Raw genomic sequence first — 23,479 nt, 5'->3', positions numbered from 1 at the left:
GGTTTGTTAGAGATTGCTGGAATTGTTTTTCACTTTATAAATGTCTTGCCTTTTCCGTTCTGGTGAATTGAGACACTTACCGACTTTTGAAACATTTCTCACTTCAAGCAGTCGGTTTATTTCTGTACCAATTTTAATGTCTCCTCAAACGCTGTGCTAAACGACAAACTCTTTCAAATATTCCGCTGTTCAACCATCTCTCCCATTGCCCTCTCCTATAACGTATCATTAAATTTTTTCTCTTGACCTTTTTTAGTCTAGTTGTGATTTGGCAGCCTGAAAGTTTGGTTTTAGGTGATTTCAAACAAGTTTTTCCATATTTATTTGTAGTTTGACTGTTAACATAGAACAATCATGTAATGGTCTGTACTGCAGTCTACATCTCTATAAATTCTGGTGTTCAAAACGTATCTACGGTCTACTAGATTTATTATGGCATAGTGTAGTAGTCGCCTATGTATGGAAATTGAACCTACTTCAGCCTTTTTTGGTACATACTCACACTTGCCACTCAAGTATAATTTCTAGCTGTGGTCCACCAGGTTTTCTGGAAATGGTAAAAAAGTCATGCAAAGTGTTTGGTTTCAGTGTGATAGCTCTGAAGTATTTTTGACCATTAGTGCTGCTCTTTTCGATTGAGTGATCTATATTAATAAGTGTTTTTACATTCCAATAAAAGTTTTACATGATTCTTTTCACTCTTCTGTTTGCTTCATAGCTAATTTCTCACTTTGCGCTTAAAAAAAGAGCACCACAGTGTGAACTTTTTAGATCGATGATCTTTGAGCTGGTATGATAAGTATTGAATTGAGTCATTTTCATAACACAGACATGCGAAATGTGTTAAAAAAGGCTAGCTCTTGGATTAATAGAGTCACTTACTCAAAAGTGCAAAAATGCAATCTAGCACACAGGAACCTGTCTAGACATACTAGCATAAAGCATTTGCAATGTATATTTAATCCACTACTACAACTCTAATATTTTTTTTTTTTTTAAATTCACAGCTATCATTTGAGACTATAGCCCAGCCAGTCTGCATGACCTTTTCTAATACCTGGTCTACTTTTAACTTTCAGAGATATTCGTTGGCTTCAAAAATGCAGCAAGAGCTTGCAAAAGCCACTCCAGATACACTGCCTAAAGTTTTTAGTAAACATGACAAGCTGGGAACATCACTACAATTACAAGCTATGAAGGAGATAGAAAATGGAGCACAGTCTGTCTTAGACTATTATAGTGCTGATATGGAGAAAGTCATAGATACTGACTTTATAAGACTTGTGGAGCAGATGTCTAGTGGTAAACAAATATCTTAACATATTTTAAGTGTTTTATAGTTTATAGTGTGAGAATGTGAGTTAGGAAACACATTTTACAAATTCATCATAATTGGATGAGAATTTTGCAGGTGATAGCATAACAAGAGTTACTATTATGGATGACTGACTGCAAATTTTTTTTTAAGATTCGGTACAGTATTTTGCCATATGTTACACTCATAACATTGTGGTGTTCATTTAATATTAAACTTTGTAATGAAAAAGAAAAGATTAACTGAAAAATACAGCCGGTAAAATAAGAATGTTTAGTCTCAGTATTAGCCTCAGTCTATGACAAACATAAATTCGACCTTCATAAATTTCCACTAGAACTTAGTAATCGTAATTTGTGATCAATTGTAGCAATAACCATTCTAATTTGATAGAAGTATTTAGCAAAGCTCAATCTCCAATGACACGGTGTATAAACATTGAGCAAAAATGGAGAATGACTGAAGATTATTCTGAAAAGCTATTTTAATACTTGAGCCTTTTCATGGCAACCACAAAATTTATGTAAAACCCAAATTGTTTTTACCGAATGTAAAATGTAAAAACCAAATCACAGATTGCCTTTCAAACTAAAACCAAATGTTTGTTATGCTAACATTTGGCAATACCATTAGCTTGAAATGTAAACAAAAAATGCATCTGTTTCAGCTGAAAAACAAGATCTTGAGGTTGTTCGGAGATAGCTTAACACTTTGTTTCTGTACAAACAAGGTGTTGCTTTCTTCACTGGTATCAATGATTTGTGTAATTTAAATATACAAAATTGAACTTCGCAAAGCTTTCTTTAATATGTACTTGTAAACAACGTAATTACCAAAATTCTCTTTTCAGTAGAGTAAATAATCTGCTTACAAGTACAATGTGTTCAGTTATCAATTTGGTTATGGATCAAGATTGGTTAAAAATGTGCCTATCAAATTATTGCAATACAAATATGTTTCTCGAAACATTTGAACGTTGTGTTATCATGATATACATGGTGTAAGGAATCGTTGAAAAAATATATATACATATATATTTCTTAAAATTTGTGTGTTTATCAATGTACTTTTTGTTTTGATTGTCCAGCTATAGCAATTAATTTAGCATGCGCACACACGTTACGATGCTCTTGTTAGGAATTTTTGGTCTAAGGTGTAATCCTATTCAATACAATGTAACCACATGCTAATTATTTTAGCAATGCGCCCGCGGGATCTGATACCCTGTTAAGAAGTTATTTTTTGTAAGGCTCAATTACTATATATGGAGTCAAGGTCACTGCTTCTCCTGTGAACATTTATGGAAAGAGCTTTGATATTCTCTTTTCATTTGGTCAGTCAAAGACTGTACGATATCTCATTTTTACATTTGCACCAGTAACAATTGTGTAGTTGTTTTCTTAGTGTTTTGTGTTGTTGAAATAAAATATGAGATAAAAAGACATCTGTAAAGTTTATAAAATTTTGTCAAACAACTGTAACTTTCAAAATCTATATCATGGGGAAAACTTTTGTGCAGGTCAAATAAATTGAACAAAATAAAACAACTAAAAAAGGGTTCAGATGTAATTCTTGCATAAATGTGTGTGTGTGTATAAAAAAGGTTACTGTCCCATCAGAAGTTATTTCATCCAAACCTTTCTCATGGTACGCAATTTGAAATTAAAAATGAGAAACTTTATTGTATGTTAAATAAAAGTTACTTTTCTGACCAAAGACTTTTTTATTACCCAGGAAATGCGAGGTAGCACAGCTCATACTTTTATATAGAAAGCTAGAATTAAGGTAAAATATTCCATAGAGCCACCACCATTATAAGTCTATATTTTTAATATTTATTGTGTATGTATTCATGTTTTTGTCGTTGTGATTGTCCAGCTATAGCTATTAAAATCTTGAAATAAAAAATCCGTATCGCAAAAGACTTGATTTTAGAACTTCCCATTGGCCAGTACGATACCATACTAATTAAGCCACACCAGCTGGATAAATTCGCTAGCCAATATATGTCTCTGTATGGGAGTAAATACGCCACTGCTGTCCATCCAGACTCAAAGTGATGGTGTAACATCATGAAAAGCCATAGCTCTCATTAGCACGCTTACTGATATTATCCAATGGCAGTTTGTCAGGCTAATAGCGAGTTGCGGGCAACTTTCATTACCTGTCCTTGTTTTAGGCTGATTTTTAATACAGTAGCAACGCAGGGCATCCGATTAAATTAAATATAAACATAGAGCTTATAATGAGATGAAAGGTTACATAACAATACATTAAAACACACAAAAACTTTAACCAAACAATAGTATAGATAAACTAAAACCATTAAATTAACCAAAGAGAAGAACACAATAGATGTCCACATAATAACTCTAATACCAGCTGTATGTGTTTTAAACAGTTGTTAGTTTAATAAAGCAAGTTACTGTATTAAATAAAGAGTTTTAATCATTATATAAAAGTTAGATGGATAGAATTAAACAATTATATTTATATAAAACTTCCAAGGTAGCCTTGTAATCTATTAAGCATTATTCAACATATCTAAAACAGGGTAAAGTAGGTCTCAAAGCCTCTAATTCAAAAACTTTACCAAAATACTTTTTGGTTTTTAATAAATTTTTCTTCAGACTGTTTACAAAGTTTATTTGAGTTTTTATATGTAATTTCTAAATTACATAATGCAGTAGTTGTCCAATCTGTTTTCATCAAAAACAAGGAAAAATAATATTTGCTTGCTGATAATTTTTGTTGTAAATGGCCTAGCAACTTTATTAGAGCTTCCTATTACATTTAAGCCCAATGAATGTAATTTGAGTCATTAAATTATTAGATAAATGCAAATATTTTAAAAACTTTACCAAAACCCAAAAGAGCCTCTTTTTAATAAATAAAATTTGTTTTAACATTTTCAAAATTTGTTTAATAGTGCTAATTTTTATCCTCTTCTTTTCCTAGACTATTTTTACTTTAAGTGCCAATTTTTCTTAGAGTTGGAAAACAAAATGCAATAATAAAATAAGTTTTGCAACAAAATATGTAAAAGAATTATTAACATGCCTTGGTAACCTCACAACTCTAGCATTTTATTAGTATTCACTATTAGTATTACTATTATCACAGACCTGATAATGTGTATTACTGAGTTACTCACTGAATGTAATTTATTTATAGACTTCATTTTTCTATATTGACTCCAAGTAGTTTAGACGTGGTCCAGATTTAATATTACATATCGGTATTGTTAGTTATACTATTGCCTGATTATACTTGCAGGGCTTAAGGAGCAGACAACTCTTGGAAATTGTGATACAGTCCTGGCTGATACTTGCTACTCTGTAGATGGAACATCTACTGGGGAGATCTTAGCTGGAGGAAATAACAAGTTCATTGTATGTAACAGCGAGGGAAGTGTGGTAAAGACTGTATCTGTATATGATGGTAATATCACATCCATCCAGTGGTACAAAGATTGCATATACACATTGTGCAAAGCGAAAAAACCAGGGTGTAAAAGAGAAGTTATTGTGTATGATGGAAAAAGCTATAATGAGTTGAGGAGGTGGTCTGTACCTGATTATGCTTATACTAGCCAGCTGGCTGTTACTAATGATAAGGTTTATGTTGCTGACTCAGAGCATCATCAGCTATGTGTTTATTACTTAACTGGTGAAACTGCTGATCCTTTTTTGCATGCTATATTTACTAGCCTTAATTACTTAGCCACCAGCCACCCAAAGGGTATCATAGTCAGTGACTTCATTGAAGACGAAGTTCACTCACTGAGAAATGATGGCACAATAAGATGGACCAGCTGTAAAGTTGCTGATCCCAAAGGTGTTTGCTGTAATACTAGTCAAGATGTATTGACTTGGTCCAGCAGTAGTAGAGTACTGTTCCTGCTCTCTCATCAGTCAGGTGAGTCTACTGCTGACACAACAGTATTATTAGTTAGCAGTTTATTCTTTTTTGAACAATTAATTGATGGAAAAAGCATCGAAAAGTACGTAGATTTAATTGCAGGAAAGAATACTTCAGCATATCTGTACTCACTACATTGAACAGATGTATGTAGCACTGTTGTTAAGAAAGGTTAATTTGATCAGCTGAGAACTGCTGCAGATTTTGATTAGGCCTAGCGCAATGCCGAGCGGTCTGTATAGTAGCTAATATTTTATCTTATAATTATCTAATGATTATCATACATGCACTGTTATGGACTGAAGCTAGTACATTATTTTTCAATAGCGCTTATCTTGCAAACTTACTACATGGCTGAACTGTGTGTGATTAAACAATGCTCAAATCATTTTCCCGCTTTAGTTTTGAATATTATTTTTGTTACATCTTTTAGCAAAAATGGAAAATTAGCTAGCTAGAGTTAATGACTCTCAACTATCATCATATTGATAACTTTCTACTCTGGTGGTCTTTCTTGTTATTAGCTCTTTAATATCATAATTATTTAAAGACAATTATTTTATAATTTAATTTGTATACTATAGTAATTCATACCTCATTTTAAGATTCATACAATTATGTTAGCTGGTAGAAGACAACTTATGTTATCACTTTGTCGTGGTGAAATAACTAGTCATATGTACGGGGTATAACAAATAGAACATTTAGTAAAACAAGATATCAACAGGAAGAGGCACAATATAAACTACTTTATAACCTATTATGTTGCCTAAATCATTAACTACTTTTAGTAATAAGTATTATCATTGTTGTTTGAATTTTATTGAAAATAGCTAATAAGCTAATGCCATTGACAATAGTATTTTCGCGTAGCTGCGCTACTCAACGATGCCCGAATATTAAAAATCAGGTTGTAAACAATGAGAGGTAATAGGAGTTGCCTGCCACTTGCTTTCAACTTGGCACATTGCCAATGCATAATTTCAGTAAGCATTTCAGTAAGAGCTACAGGCTTTGTGACGTTACACAATCACCCTGCGTAGTATGCAAGCCGTTGCGTATTTGCTCCCATATAGCAACATATATCGCTTAGTGAATTGATAAAGTTTGTGTGGCTGAGTTGGTACAGTGTCTGACTGGCAAACTGGAGGGTCCGAAACCAAAACTTCTGCGATACGGAATTGTTATTCCAAAATTTTAAGATCTAAAGCTGGAGATACCAAAAATAAATGACAAATTTTGAGAAATATATATATATATATATATATAGATTGAAATGCAGATAACTTTTTTATCAATCACATCGATCAAAAATGCAACATGCAATATAACAAGAGAACAACAAGATGATGGAACAGATAAACCAGATAGTAAATTTATTGCTTTTTATTATACAGCTCTACGTAATAGGCAACAAATATCATTTCAAATATTGTCATAAGTAACTAAGCAATATTATTATAAAATATAATTATAAATTAAATTAAATTATGGTAATAGGTACTGTATATCCTGATATATAGGCTGAGTTTGATGCTGAAAGATTCTCTGAATAATTCAGCAATCTGGATTCCCCGTTTTTCTAGCTTTTATTCTCATGATAGGAACGTTCACTCAAATACACAAGCAACAAACTTGGTTGTTATTAGTGATGACAGTAATAACAACCGATTATTGGTCTTTTGTAACGCTGACCTACATGTAATTAGCTGTCATTAACATTGCTTGTCATGTACACTTAGGTAGTTATGTTCATCACATGGCACTCAACACACAGTTTGCTTGCCTCAATAGTTCCATTGATACCAATAAAAAATTAAATCGATATCAAAAATTAAAACGTAACAATAATGATTATCACTTTCATTAATTCTTTTTCCACTTTTTTACTGTTCCAGCTGCGTACAGCCACTTTACAACTTATACGATCTGCTTTTCTAAATTCAAAATTTTAGGGTGACTTTCTGGTTGCTAACTTTCAGGTGAATTTTTTAGGGAACATCCTCGTACATGTATGTTGCTGACTATTCAACAACTTGGTAATTTTTTGTTGTATTTATAAGTCATTTGAATGTACATCATCAAAAAAATCAAAAGGTATTTATGCGACATGGCTGAAAATCATGCTTCATCTTTGTGAAAAACAACTTTTAAAAGTGTGTACAGTAAAACTTTTAAAACATTTAAACTGATAAAAACTTAAACCGATACCAAAAATTAAAACTTAACAATAATGATTATCAATTTCATTAATTATTTTTGCCGTTTTTTACTGTTCAAGCTGTGTACAGCCACTTTACAACTTTTACTATCTGCTTTTATAACTTCAATATTTCAGGGTTACATTTAGGTTACTAACTTGCGGGTGAATTTTTTAGGGAACATCTTTGTACAAGTATGTTGCTGAACATTGAACAATTCAGTATTTTTTTGTTATATTTATAAGTCATTAGAACGTACACCTTCAGAAAAATCACATGGTATTTAAGCAATATGGTTGAAAATCATGCTTAATCTTTGTAAAAAACAACTTATAAAAGTGGGAGCAGTATAAGCTACTTTCCTTTCCGGACAAATATTATTAAATAAGTGTATAACAATTTAATTTCTCTCTGACTTCATAAAAGAATGTTGGGTTAAAACCAGATTATTCGGCAAATACATATGAAAGTAGAACTTTGGTGTAACCCATACTACATCCCATTGTAGCTGGTATCATGTAGTCACTTTTTAGGAATTGAAATAAGTTTCATTACTATTATCCACATTGTTGTGTGTGTTACTCACATTGCACTCTGGGAATATTGTTTAGCCTTAGGTGTACTTGTAATACACTTTTTTATAAGTATTAATGTTTTTTCTGTTTAATATACCAACATATATAATATATATAATACATAATATATTTAATAGCCAACTCTTTATGCCTATTTATGTTTCTGTAAAAAATACCATAGAACAAATGATTACTGATTGATAGTCCACTTACACAAAATAAAAAGGTCACGTTTAGAACTGTGTCTACTTGACAGGTGATGTGAAAGGAGAAATAAATCATCCTAAATTTTCCGAACTCAAGAATAAAGATGCTTTTGCGAATATGTGTATAAATGAGAACACTCTCTGGGTGGCTGCTAGGAGTGAGGGTCTACTTAGGTTTGATATTCAGTAGGATAGGACTAACTTATGACCTCTTTGCTTTTTCATTGTCTTTATTAGTTTTATGGAATCTTCTTTTTCTCTAATGTTTTCATTGGCACATGTTAACCATTTCCGCTTGCTTCAATTATTAAATAATGATTTATTAGATAATTTAAACGTATATATTTTTATTCATCAAATTATAAAGTTGTATATTTACATTTAATTCTTTTTCATTATTCATTTAGACTAGACAACCTATAAGTATAAGTAATACTGATGACTTATTAATATTACTCTAAAGAATCTTGCTGTCTTAAAATATAGGAGTCACAGTTACCCCCATAAATTACCATGATTCTATTGCTAGTTTTACAAGTTTTAAAACACATTGTTTACCGTTCTCTTTGACTTTTTCAATTGGTGAGAACTTGCAAATATTGTTTACTTAACATGAAAGTAGGTCAGTTTTCCCTACTGTTATGTCATAATTGTCAGACAGGTGTGATTGCTATATGCATAACATAGCAAAACTACATGTAACTTTGAAAATTTTTCACCAAGATTGAAGTAACTTGGAAAAAAAATTTCAGCAGTTGAATTGTAATGTTGGACTGATCAGTTTCAATCAGTAATAATTTTTTTAAGTAAAAAAAGTCCTTAAATAATAGTGTCAATAATTATTCCATTGAAATATTGAACGAGAGAAACTTTATAAAATGCAGTGAGGTACTTGCAAAGCTTATATCAATATCAAAAATCCCATTTTCTGTGACAAAAATTTGAGAAACAGTTGCAGCATGTGAGCATTATCAAAACTGTAACACGAGTTGCATGCATGCTGCTACGATGAATGACCATTCCAAGTTCATGGTCTCTGCTCACACAGATGCTCAAGACATTTTGTAATTATAATTGGTTAATACACTGTTCACAAGGCCTCTAGTATTATTACCTTTGTGTGTTATCTTGAATGATTTGCAATGTTTTGTACTTTAGTCCATAAATTCAATAGTATTTTACAATGTGATATGAGATCATCTCACATCAGAGTGCATGGTGCATAAAGTGTAGCTTCCTGGACACTTAAAGATCTGTGTATAACTTGAGAGAGCAATATTTAACATTTTCCCTGCTGCATGCTAATGTATCAGCTCGGGTTACCTTCTCTTTGTGGCCGGAAGTTGATAAAATGCCTTTTAGACAGTGCGTTAGTTTATTTATAATTACTCAGCTTTGGCATCAGATAGAACAATAATATCTGATCTCTATGATAACAAGCTTGTTGCTAACAATATAGACAAATCAGCAGGCTTCTTACTAGAGGCTCACCAATTATCAAAACAAAAGTTCACCGCGGAAAAAGAGTGGACTCAAAATAATACAGCGAACGTTTGCAGCTGTAGAAGCTTCTAACATTCTTAGCCATTAAGACTCCAGTAACTCTATATCAAGTGATTCTAACCTTTTAGTGCATATATTTCATGTGACAAACTGTAACCATATTCAAAGAATATGGGGACAGTCAAAATATGACGATTGAAACTCCTGACAAAATATAGTTGGTAAAGTTTGTAAAATGTTTGTCATTTTTAATTGAAGTTTTTTCAAGATTTTTATCTAATTTCTAATAAAGTATCTTCTTTTTAAAAACCCTTTTTGTTGAATTAGGGGAATATGTTCATTCTTTCTGAAGTTATAACAAAATTAATGGTGTTGTGTAAACATTTGTGTGAATAGAAAAATAACTTCTGGCAGAGCTAAAAATAAATTTGGTAGCAAAAGCGTTGAAGGTACTTTGTTCTTACAGTTGTATTGTTACAACCACAATTCACTGTAATAGGTTTTAAGATCTGAAATATTGAACAGCATAAACATAAAACTGGCAGAAAATGTTAACCTTGGTTTTTGGTGATCATTTTCGTAGATTTTGCCATCGGTCCATTATTGTCAATTTATACAAGTAACTTTTGTTTTACTTTGTTTCGTACTAAACAATTGTTTGTAATAGAGCTAAGACACGTTGTTTCTATATATGTAAGTTATGGTTGGTTATTATACTTTCATTTAAATAGTGAGAATAATGTACATAGTGTGGGTAATCCTTCTAACTTTTTTCTTGTATAAATTACAAAGAAAGTTTTACTATGAGCTCTGTTGTATCCTCTCATTGTATGCATAATTCCATACAACATAATCATTCCTACAACTATTACAAAATCTAAACAAAAAAAACAGAAGAGTAGAAAAACAATAATAGAAAAAGAAAGAATAATATAAATAAATAAGGAGATAGAGTGTTAAAAACCAGGAGAAAATAATGGGGAAGGAAAAAAATAAAGAGAAAAGGGGCGGGAAAGAGAGATAGATATAGACATGAAGAAAAGAAAAAATGAAAGAGGAAAGAGGAAAGAGAAAAGAGAAAAATAAATGTAAAGAATGGGAGAAAAGAAGGAGAGCAAAATTCAAAGAAAGAGAAGAAAAACAAAAGGCATATGAAGAAATGGAGAAAGTGAGCTAAGCATGAGTAGTGAAATATTTGAATGAATATGAGACAGGGAGAAAAAACAACAGAATAAAAAAGAGAAAGATACAGAGAAAGAGATAAAAGCCAACTTCATCACGGCTGTGACATCTCGTAAATTTACACAGAAGTGAAAGTTGTCATAGTGCTGTACAAGCATTATCTGGTGATCGATACTTTTTTATGTTACACAAGTATTGCAGAAAAACTTGCAGAATGTTAAGCAAAAATATTACAGCAACATTCTATGGAATGTTACATCAATAAAACTGGTTAGTGTTATCATGGCAATGTTAGAGATTGTTGTTATTAAATAATTTAGCAATGTTCCATCAAGGTTACTTTAAGATGTCTGAGCATAAACGCCCTAATAGAATTGGCATGCAGTGCAAGTGGAACGGGAGCAGGAAGGTGTAACATCATTTTCAATGTAAGCTGAATGTACCAGAACTGCTCAAAGAAAGTTAGCTATTTTGGAATGTTTGAACATAAATTTTCATTTAACATTGACATGTAATTTAACTGAAATGTTATGATGTTATGATACATTCAAAGGAATGTCTAGGCAGTGTTACTGAAAAGTTATTCTATATTGCTGAAGTGTAAACATCTATTTAACATTTGCTTACACTGTAAGGGACGCATTAAGGTGTGACCTCTTTTTCGCCTTTACCGGAACGCCCCAGGAATGTTATAAGAAAGTATATTTCCTAATTTTTGAAGAAAGTCAATGTTACATGAATGTAAATATCAATGTAGCAATGACTTGCAATGTACAAGTGTACTGTACTCTTTCTTCAGAAGGTACCATAATAAAGGGAGGTCTTAGGTGAGTCAATTATTTCCTTAAACAATGGATTTTTAAACTTATTGATTGTTGTATTAATCATACCATGTCAAAATGTCCTCTCAGTTGATTGGCTGTCATGCATAAACAAGCAAATAATTTACATGAAAACATATTAACTTGTGGCTTCTGAGATACAGGAATTCCTTTGTCCAATTGTCTAACCCAGTTGTTGTATTGATTATGATTATTCAGTATCAATAGCATCTGGCTGATATATTTACAAAATTTCACCGTGGAAACGAAAATGCCAACATACTGGACTTGCAGGTAAATATCAGAATGATATGCAAATACAGGGTTGTATAAAGCTAAGTTTTTAGTTAGGGTAGGGTTTTGAGAGTCGCCAATATTGTGGTGTTATGACCGATGGTTGGCTCTTCAATTTTTCTGTGAACATTCAGTACTACTATTGTAATACTCACCGTTTATCCACTTTTAGATTTGGGCAATCGCTTTTTTTTTACAGAGTCGTACAACTTTCTCAAGTGTTCCTTCAGTTTTGCAGCAGAATATTCTAGGACAGCAATGATACTGGTAAAATATACTGTTGATGACAAAGTTTTTGACCGCTCGCTGCATTCACTTGCTATTGTAAGCTGCAATTTTACCCTTCTTAGTAGCAAGGGCTGCAATCAGCACTGTCAAGACTCTTGTCACAAAAAAGTAGATGAGCTTGCTGAAGCTGAATAATTGTTTGCCACTTATTACATTGAACGGCTTACAGGGGAATTTATGATGCAACATCCTTTCCCACTATTAAATGTATGTAACAAAAATGTTATGGTTATGTTTCGGTATGAATAATAACACAAGCTATAACAAACACAGTTTATTCCCTTTCATAGTATGTAATGAATTAACAAGTAGATACAACAATCAAAGTAAAACAGTAATAATAGTTACTTGTATGAATAATAACACAATCTATAACAAATGTGGTTTATTCTCTCTCATAGTATGTAATGAACAGTTGCCTTCAAAGCCTTGTTCATATAACCACTAGATGTCCTACCCGGCATTGCCCGGCTAGTAAAAGAAGTTTTTGAGCAGAAAATTGATTTGTATTTGACATTTAACAGCATTTTTCATTCTAACTTTCAAATTACATATCATGAGAAAAGTGTTTTGTGCATTTGAATTAAATTAAGAGAGAAAATAAAACAACTGTAAAGGTTTTCAAACCAATTTAACTTTAAAATTTCATAACTTTTAGCGACCTATATATTTTAATAACGCGTAGTGGAACCTCGGTTCCCAAACAGAATCCATTCCAGAAGGTTGTTAGAAAACCAAGTTGTTCGAGATCCGAAACAATTTTTTCCATAAATAAAATTATGTAAATTTTAAACCGCTCAAAGGCGAGAAAAAAACTTCGGTAAAGTATCTTTTCAACATTTTTTACCATAAGCTGTACTTGTATCCAGGCGTTTCCTGGGTAATAAAAAATCTATGCATAGATAATTTATTTGTATTTAACATATATAACAACATTTGCCATTTTAACTTTCAAACGACATATCATGAGAAAAGTGTTTTGTATAGTTGAAATAATTTGCGAGAAATTAAAAACAACTGTAAAGTTTTTCAAACATTGTCAAACAACTGTAATTTTCAAACTTCATATAATGGGAAAAATATTTTGTGCCGGTCGAAAAAACTAAAAAAGATAAAACAATTGTAAAAAGGATTAGATATAAATGTGAAATAATTAGCAAGTAATAGCTAAATTCAGTCGGTTTTGCTAAAATAACAAGACAAGATTATTCGGTAATGATACCAATAATACAAACGGAGAACACAGAATAAAATACCTGAATATGTTGAATTAATAATAGCAATTATTGCATAAAAGTGTGTGAGTATAAAAAGGTTACTGTTCTACCAGATGCTATCTATCAATTTTTTGAATACGATGGCACTATAAAATATGGCAGAATATGGTAGTATGTTGTAGTAGAAATTTTATTAGAACAATGTCTGCCTAAAATGATTAAATAAAAAATAATCTTAATAATAAAGATTGGAAACTAATCAAGTAATAATAGCAGGGATAGAAAAATGAATAATGTTTAAACTTCAAGCACGATAGTCAAATTATGTTTTAAAGAATGCAAGTTGAAATTATAACGATGATGAAACAAACTTAAAAAACTTATATTATAAACTTCAAAAGTTATAACAAGTTTATAAATGTAATAAGAGAATGTAAATTTATATATCTATACACATATTTCTCAAAGTAAGTAAATGTATGTGAATATAAGAGAGTGAGGAATAACTGATACTTGAATTCTTACATGATAAATCTTATAATTGTATTCTTACAAATGTTTGTTGTAAAATGTGAAATTAATTACGGAAAACTAATTGGTTAGCTTTAGGAAAGATGTGTAAGCTAATACACCTATATGTACAACCCGGCGTTGCCCGGATAATAAAAAAGGCTGTGTACAAAAAATTTATTTGTATTTAACATATAACAATATTTGCCATTTTACCTAAATACTACTCTAAAGATTTTCAAACTTTGTCAAACAACTTTTAAACTTCAAATCGTGAGAAAAAAAATTTGTAAAGGTCAAATCAATTAAAAAAAATCAAACAAATTTAAAAGGGTTTAGATGTAAAAGTGAAATAATTAGCAAGTAATAGCTACATTGAGTCTGTTTTGCTACGATTGCAATAAGAGACGATTTGGTAATGATACAATTAATATGATCTGAGAAAACAAATTAAACATTCTGAATATCTTGAATTAATAATAACAATTAAAGCATAGAAACGTGTTTGTAAAAAAATTACTGTTCTACCAACAGCTATCCATCTAAACTCTGAATACGACGATACTGGTATGACGATATGTAAAAATGAGACACTGTAATGTCTTTGTCTGATCGAAAGTGAGAGAATCTAAATTCTAGAGGCTATTTCTAATTGAGATAATGCAGTTGTCCGCGTGAAAAGCATTAACCTTTACTGCGATTTAGCAATTGAACCTTAAGAAAAGCCTGAAATAGAGGTTCACAAGAACCCAAAAAAGGCATCGTGTGTCATAGAGGTAATATAATTTAATTGCCTAATCCTAATATCGAGAGAGTCCATTGTTGATATTGTTTGCCAAAAACAAATTAGCCCTAATACGGCGAGGACAAAAAAGCATGCATGTCATAGAGCTAAAAATATTCATAGAGTCGTAATTATTACGTCATTTTTGTGTGAAAACAGGAAAACGATAAATAGTTTATGTATAGAGGCGTACTAACCGGATATTTCAGTTAATGCGCCCTAGCGGTGAAAGAAAAAACCACAGAATAGCTACACCCTTATGTAAGCCGCATGGGTCAAACCATTGGAAAAAATAGTGGTTCATAGTCCGAAAAGTACGGTACTTTATGAGGTGAACAAACACGCACCCAAGCAAATATACAGACATATTTTTTGCCATTAATACAGTAGATTAGCTAGGGCTATTTAATAAATAGCTTTAAAAAGCATAAATTGTAATAAATATATAGCGCAAAGTGAGCTTGACATAAGCGTTTTTTGGCAATATATCACCTCCCCACTAGTCTGGAGATAAGATGAACAGATGAAATGTTCCTCCTAAATGATCTGCTTCGACTATCTGGTTCATAATCACTGTCCAGAAAATGTCTAGAATTTCGTTTCCTTGGTTGACACACTGGTTTTTCATGAGGTACAGAAATAGATAGTCTTTCTGTATTATTATGTGAAGTGTGATATATATATATATATATATATATATATATATATATATATCCATGGTCCAGATCTTCTTTCGTGCTAAATATGGGTTGTAGTTGTTCTACGTACATGTCTTATCCATATAGGTTCACGTGGTGATAATCTAACATTAACACTTCGGTGGCCATAGACTTTAGCCACTAATGCTGGAACCCATCAAGGCTAATTAGACCTTTTAGGGCCACAGTATAACACCTAGCATGGGTTTCCAATTTGAGAGCTGGGAATCTTGTTTACTGTATCATTAAGAAGCTGTGCACTTCTACATTGTTTCCCATGAGCAGTATGGGTTGGTGATGGATTAATTGTGTCAATTTTGCATCAGATTAACCTTCCATGTGGCAGTTGGCTTGGTGAATACTGTGTCTCATTAGGTGTTCTTCTATAATGCATCAGGAATTGTAATAATGCTGCATTAGGTGTTATGCTAGACATGGTCAAAACTCGTTTAAACGATTTCACCATTCTCTCAACTGCCTCATTTGTTGCAGAATGATAAAGAGCTCATGATAAATGGGAAATTACTCTTTCTTTGCACCAATGCCAAAATTTTTCTGATTTGAAGCTGGTAGCATTATCTGTAACTAACGTGTGTGGATAGCCAAAGTGGGAAAAATCTTGTTCTAAAAAATCAGTAGATGATTTGGTCAAGGTAAAACCTGTTGGTCCTGTGAGTGCTGAGATATTTAGTGTAAGTATCTGCGAGAACTAGCTAGTTACTTCCCATGAAGTTGATAGCATGATCTAAGGGTAGACGACTCCAGGGTTTCTCTAGCAGCATTCCGGGATGTACAGGATACTTGAAGGTAGTCTCTAATTTTCAGCACTTAGTGTACACAGCTTTTTTGTCTCCGTAATGTCAGCATTCATTCTACATGTAGGTCAGTATACTGCTGCGCATGCTAGTTTCTTCACCCTTTGTATCCCAAAATGTCCAGGACGCAATATATTCAGTACTTCTTTCTGCAAGCTAATATGAAATACTCCTTTGTTTCCATAGAGCAGACAACCATTACACACAGAGAGTGAGTTTTTTAAGTTTTCAAAGTTTTAAATTACAGGAGTAGCTGGAATTGTTTCCTCTTGCTGTGGCCATATTCTTTTGTATATCTCATTATTGTAGAGATAAAAATGTCTTTAGAATATTTCTTACCTATCACGCCTGGACCTGTAGGATTTAGTTGAGCTCCAATAAGTTGAATGGTGCAAATAATGTCTATGTCAGCATTGTCTTACTCTCTGTCACACTCAACATCTTGTCCGACAATTAATCGACTAAGAGCAACTGCAAGTCCATGTTTGTTACTCTATTTATATTATTTTTTATATTCGTATTGACTGAGTAAGAGAGCCTATCTTGCTAATTGGTTAGCAGAAAGTGCAGGCCTTCTTTTTTTCAGTGCAAACATTGATGCCATTGCTCTGTGGTCAGTAAATTGGTGAACTTTCTGCCATAGAAAAATTGGTGAAACCTCTTTGATATGATAGCTAGTGCATCTTTTTTAATCTGGCCAAATTTCCTTTGAGTGTCAGTCAATTTTTTAGAAGCATGCATAATAGGTATTTTGCTATTATCCTCATATCTGTGAAATAAGACAGCTCCAATTCCTGTATCAAAAACATCACATGCTATTCTTATAGGCAGCTTTGAGATGAAATGTGTAAGAACTGTGTCAGCAGTCAGCAGTTGCTTTAGCTGAAGAAAACTGTTTTCATGTTGCACACTCCACTTCCGCTGCACTTTCTTTCTAGTTAACTGTTGTAATGGTGCTGTAATCGTTGATAGATTAGGTAGGAATCTTCTGTAGAATTGTACTGATCCAAGGAATGAATGTAAACTGCTTATGTTAGCAGGTGCCAGCATCCTTTTAACATTGTCTGCTTTTAGTCGTTTAGAAATTCCTTTTGGTGAAAGGTGATGACCAAGATATTCTACTGAAGGTTGAGCAGAACGGCACTTTTCTTTATGATATTGTAAATCTTTCTTATTCAGTCTGGTAAGTAGGTGTAGCAAACTCTGTAAAATACTTGTATCATCAGTGCCACTAACCAGTATATCATCTAAATATACAGGTATGCGTGGTAGATCAGCTGCTAATGGTTGCATTATTTCCAGAAAATATCCAGGTGGGGCACTGATTCCAAACGAAAGTATTATCTGCAGTAGTACTACTTTTTGAGTGCTATGAGCAAGCTTGTTCTGGCTGTTTAGTCCCAGTGGGATTTGGCTGTATGCATCAGCTAGATCACTAGTAATGTATCCGTGCCCACCTCCTACTGGTTAAAAATGTTTTTTCGTTAGTTGGCATGGCAATTACATTTGAGTTGCTGACTTCATTTTTGTACCATGCATGTGATTTGTCTCATTAAAGATCAGTGCTATGCAAATGTTTCAAAACTTTAAAAAAACTGATAAGAACACTAACTGCTCTTGAAGTGTTGTAAAATATGTTTAAAAATGTTGATCTCTATCATCTCTAATTGCTAGAATAGTCTTATCATGAACATTGATTTTTTCTAGCCAGTTGGTAAGTAAAATTCTATAATAAAATGTCTGTCGTCTGCATGTATGTCGTGCAATTTTGTTATTGTATATTGTTGCAAAGATTTGCAACAGGATATTTGAACTTTAATGACATGCCTTTGTGACCTCGCAACTGTAGAATTTCTATAGTATTTACTGTAAGTTTTTTAGTATCACAGGAATCATATTTTGTATTACAGATTCTCTCACTAATGGTGACTTTTCTATTGTTACTCTTTGTCCCTCTATATTGACCACAAGTTGTTTAGAGACGAACCTGGTTTACCATCCAATATCATTATTGTTAGTTACAATATTGCTTGATTACACTTGCAGGTCTCACGGAGCAGTCAACTCTTGGAAAGTGTGGTACAGTCATTGCTGGTACTTGCTACTCTTGGGATGTGACACCTAATGGGGAGATCTTAGCTAGGGGAAATAAGAAGTTCAATGTCTGTGACAGCAAGGGAAGAGTAGTAAATACTGTATCTGTATATGATGGTGACATCATATGTATCCAGTGGTACAAAGATTTTGTATACGCATTGTGTAAAAAGTCTCTACCAGGCAGTAAAACAAAAGTTATTGTGTATGATGGGAAGAGTTATTGTGAGTAGAGGATTTGGTCTGTGCCCAATTATGTGCATATCAGCCTGCAGGCTGTTATTAATGAATGGGTTTATGTTGCTGACTCAGAGCATCATCAGTTATGTGTTTATTACTTAACTGGTGAAACTGCTGATCTATTTCATTTATTATGCTGTATTTAGTAGCCTATGTAGCATTTAGTAGTATCACTTAGCAATCAGTCACCCAAAAGGTATCATTGTCAGTGACTTCAGCGTAACCAAAGTTCAATCACGGAGAAATGATGACGCAATGAGATGGACCAGCAGTAAAGTTGTTTTTCCCCGAGATATTTGTTGTGATGCCAGTAAAGATGTATGGACATGGTCCGACTGTAGTAGTGTACTGTTCCTACTCTCCCGTCAATCAGGTTGGGTCTGGTGCTAGCTCAAAATACTATTAGTTAGCATTTTATTCATATGCAGACCACATAATTAGTTGAGGAAACATGGCAAAAAAGAATAAATTACGAAAGATAATATTTCGACACACCTGTAGTTACTAAACTAAAAAGCCGTACATAGCACTATGAGTAAAAAGAAGATACATTAATTATTCAAATATAACTAAACTTGATCAGCTGAGAGCAGCAGCTAAGTTTGAAGAGCCTTAGCTCAATACTGAGTAGTAAGTACAACAGCTGACTTATTATATCAAAATCAGCCAAGATTGTCATAATATTATTGTAAACTGATCATAATTAAATACCGATCATTGTTTTACTATGTATTATGTATTACGTAGTACTTCACACTTTAGTTCATAATTCACAAAATTATGTTAGCTGATAGAAAACTCCTTCAATTTTTGGTTTTTCTTGAAGTAATAATCAGTTATATGATGAGGATATAACAACTGGAACATTTTGTAAACAGATAAACAACGGGGCGAGAGAACATATAAACCAGATGATATATTATGTTTTTTTTATAAAGCTGCTAAAAGTAATAGGTAATAAAAAATAATTGTATTTAAAATATTAGTATCGTTAACTAAATCCTAGTAATATGTACTGTATATTTTCAAACTAACGTTTAGTTCAATGTTGTAAAAGGTACCAAACTAAGAAGGTGACTTTTTACTGAATACTTTGATCTCACTCAACCAAAATGACAGGGTCTCTTAATTTTAGCAATTACAACTAAAACCATGCGACTGGTAGTCTGTGACTGTCGGCTTGTTTCATACCATACCAAAAGCTTGCGCTTGAAAAAAGCCCACATGTAAAGGCTCTTTGAAAATAATGAAGAAAAATGTTGTGTTTAGTCTTTTTTTCTGTTTTGCTTCGGTTCTTGCAACAATAGCATGCACATAAAAGCAGGAAGCAGTAGTTGGTTGGTAAAAATATGTTACAACAGCGATAACAGTACATGATCAGTTGGTCGTCATGTAAAAGTTTTTAGCTCTCGTTAACGATAAACTCTTCACCTGCCATCTAACATGCTCTAGAGTTACATAAATAGCTCCATTACCACAGTAAAAAACATTAACTGCTATAGCTAAACTTAGAACTTAACAATAATGATGATGACATTTTTGTATTATTATACCATCCCAGCTTTGTATTAATTATTTGGTTCAGCTTTTGCAACTTTACCAGTTATGAGGCTGTTGCTAGGTCAGCTTATATACAAAATTTATTTGCATTCAATGATATACGATATAAAATTGCAGTGGTTGGAAAAGATCTTAGGCTACCCAAAAAATAGAAAATGTCTGAGGGAGCATAGAAACTAGATAGCATTGTTGAAGCGTTTATTTATAATTGTATAATAAGTAACTATAATTCTAGGTTTGTCAGAAAGCTAAAAATAAGCATGAAGTCATAGTAACCATTCAATATTTTTATGTTGTCTCTATAATTATTTATAGGGTACATCTAAATCTCGTGTAATACATATGTAACACTTTTTTGCGTTAGGCGTTTGACTCAAAATAACTGTGTGTATCAGCTGGTAATGCATGTCTTAGTGATGATTCAGTCTGCAATGTTTTGTTGGGAAGTAACCTTTATGAATATAATAGGTTGTAGTGTTGTCGATAGATAGCTACATGATATGTTTTAACTTTTAGTTTATGGAAATAAAATATTTAGGTTACTGCATTTCTATATAATATAACAGTGTGAATTGTATATATTTTCATATTTATGTGTATATTAAATTTATCATATGAATTACATTATTACTGATAGATTCCCAACCTACACCAAATGAAATATTCATCTTGAGAGTTGTGTCTACTTGGCAGGTGATGTAAAAGGAGAAATCAATTGTCCTAAATTATCTGACATAAATGATGAAGATGCTATTATGGATATGGGTGTAAAAATGAGAACACTCCCTGGGTGGCTGCTATGAGTAAGAGACTACTTAGGTTTAAAATTCAAAAGAGTAGGACTAACTTTTGTCCTCTGGACTTGAGTGGATTGTTTTTGGTGGTTTTGTGGAAACTTGTTTAACTCGTATTTTTATAAACATTCAAACTCAATAATGAATATTAAACAATTTTAACTACTTTTGTCTATCATGCTTTTATGAAGAATTTAATTTTAACAACCTATTGAAAAACATATAATAATATAATATTTTATCTGGCTTTATTGTTCGTTCCTTACATATTTACTATTGACCAACTAAAGGTACAAGTAACACCGATTACTTATTAACAATGCTATATTAGGTATAAGTGGCTATTGAAAAAGTATTCAAAATTACTTCCGTTAATTAGCATGAGTCTATTGTTAGTTTAACATGTTTTAAAACATATTTTTTTACAGTCATCATTGACATTTTTATCTGAAGAGAACCTGCTGATGTTTTTTGCAGAATCTAAAAGCATTTCAGCTTAGCCAAGTAATGATCAATAATCTATCCCCAAGCTATTTTAAGTGTGTTTCATATAACAGAGCGTAGACAATTCTGGCCATTTCTAATTGAGGAGAACTAAATAAATTAATTTGTAAGAAATGTTTAGAAGTTGCAAGAAAATGCTAGATGAAGCAGTTTCATCATTGAAAGTTTTCTTAAATAACAGGCCCAATTCTTGTATTAACGAGTTGCAAGAACTGTTTCATGGGAAATGTTCAGTAACCCAAAAATGATCAAATAGAATCGATGTACTTACACTGCTCTGGGTAATACCACAAAGGGTATTCTTTGTGACTGAAACCGAAAAAAAGTGTTGCAGCGGACAAGCCTTCTCGGAACTCTAATAGAAGTTGGGTGCACACTGATATGATCGACGACAGTTCTAAATTCATGCTATCTTTTACAGCAGATGCTCAAGTCAATTTGTTACTATAACTGGTTAATGTTGTGCTCAAGTAGCTCATTTTATTAGCATTTTTTATGTCCTTTTTTGACCAGTTTATCATGTTTATTCTAATAGTTGATAAATACAATAAAATTGTATTACATTTTCAAGACCCTTGAGATTAGAGTGTATGGCGCTGAGAGTTTAGGTTCTTTACTGCTTAGAGATTTATGTGTGTATTGAGTATGTACACTAATTAAAAATCTTTTTTTCAGCGTTTAACTGTTAAAACCGCATTTCACTATAGCATATTTTTGATCTGAGCAACTACAGAGCTGAAATTCACAGGTAAACAAAGCATGCTAGCCTTGGTTTTTGATGAAAAGTTACATAATTTAGGACGATGGCTTATTATTTGTGTTACAAAAGTTGCCAAACATAACTGTATATTTGAGCTCAACAACAAAAAATAATGTGAAGAGAAAAATAAACTGAACATCAAGAAGAGATCTTTGCAAGCGGTAGTTGAAAAAACTTTGGGTGAACTGCCTTCTTTTGTTATAAAAAACCTTTTACCAATTACATTGACAGCCTTTTCGGCTCGCTAAGTACAGCTCAAATGAGCAGTTTAAAGATACAATTAGTCAACTCTATTATCTGCACTAGTCTGATAACAAGTAGAGGGAATCAGAAATATTTGCAATCTTTTAAGAAATGACAAGCAAAAGGCAAAGAATTATCTTCAAATGGGTCCAGCTCTAAATACAAACAGAATGGACTCAGTTTATTTTTAGTCACAACATTCCAAATCAGTTTTCTCATTATATATTGCAAACACTCTAACTGTAGTTTCTAAAGATGTTTTTTCTAAATATGATGAGACTTCAGGTAAGTAAACACAACGTACACTTGAGCACAATTGTAAATAAAATAAGGCTATTAAACACAAGATTTTAATATACAAAATTTCTAATCTGTTCATGTAACAGCTAGTATCTAGAAGTTTTGTTTAGTATTCATTTAGTTAGCACTTTAGTACTTACTCTTTTCCTAAAAAATCTTACTACTACTTATAAACTCAGCAAGTTGGGTTTCTAGATGCAATTAATGCTTCTTAATTTTTTTGCAATTCATCACTCAATATCTCTCCTTACAGCCAATGCTGCAGTCTTATGAGCGGAGAAACGATAATCGGTCTTAAAAGATAAAATTGGATAAAAGCGGTCTTATGAGCAACAGTAGTCTAAGTAAGCTTTGGATTATAAAAAATGGATTTAGATTTACTCCTTGATATTAACTCAGGATAAAATAGGTATAAAACTACAAACAGGTCATATGCATGCTGCCTCCAACTGTAAAAACCAGAAAGCACACGACGACTGAACTCAAATTAAAACACTTTTGCATTTTTGTCTTGCAGCCCTGTAGAAAATACTGAGTGGAATCGGTATTTCCAAAACAGATGTATAGCAAGCCTTGTTTTATGGAAGACAGATTTTTTCTGAATAGGTTGAATGTTTTTGGTTTTTTTCAAAATTAACAGTTGTTTTCAAAAGA

Source organism: Watersipora subatra, chromosome 5 (assembly GCF_963576615.1).
Source record: "Watersipora subatra chromosome 5, tzWatSuba1.1, whole genome shotgun sequence".
NCBI classification, from domain to species: Eukaryota; Metazoa; Bryozoa; class Gymnolaemata; order Cheilostomatida; family Watersiporidae; genus Watersipora; species Watersipora subatra.
The sequence above is the reverse complement of the archived record's forward strand: the minus strand, read 5'-3'. Positions refer to the sequence as shown.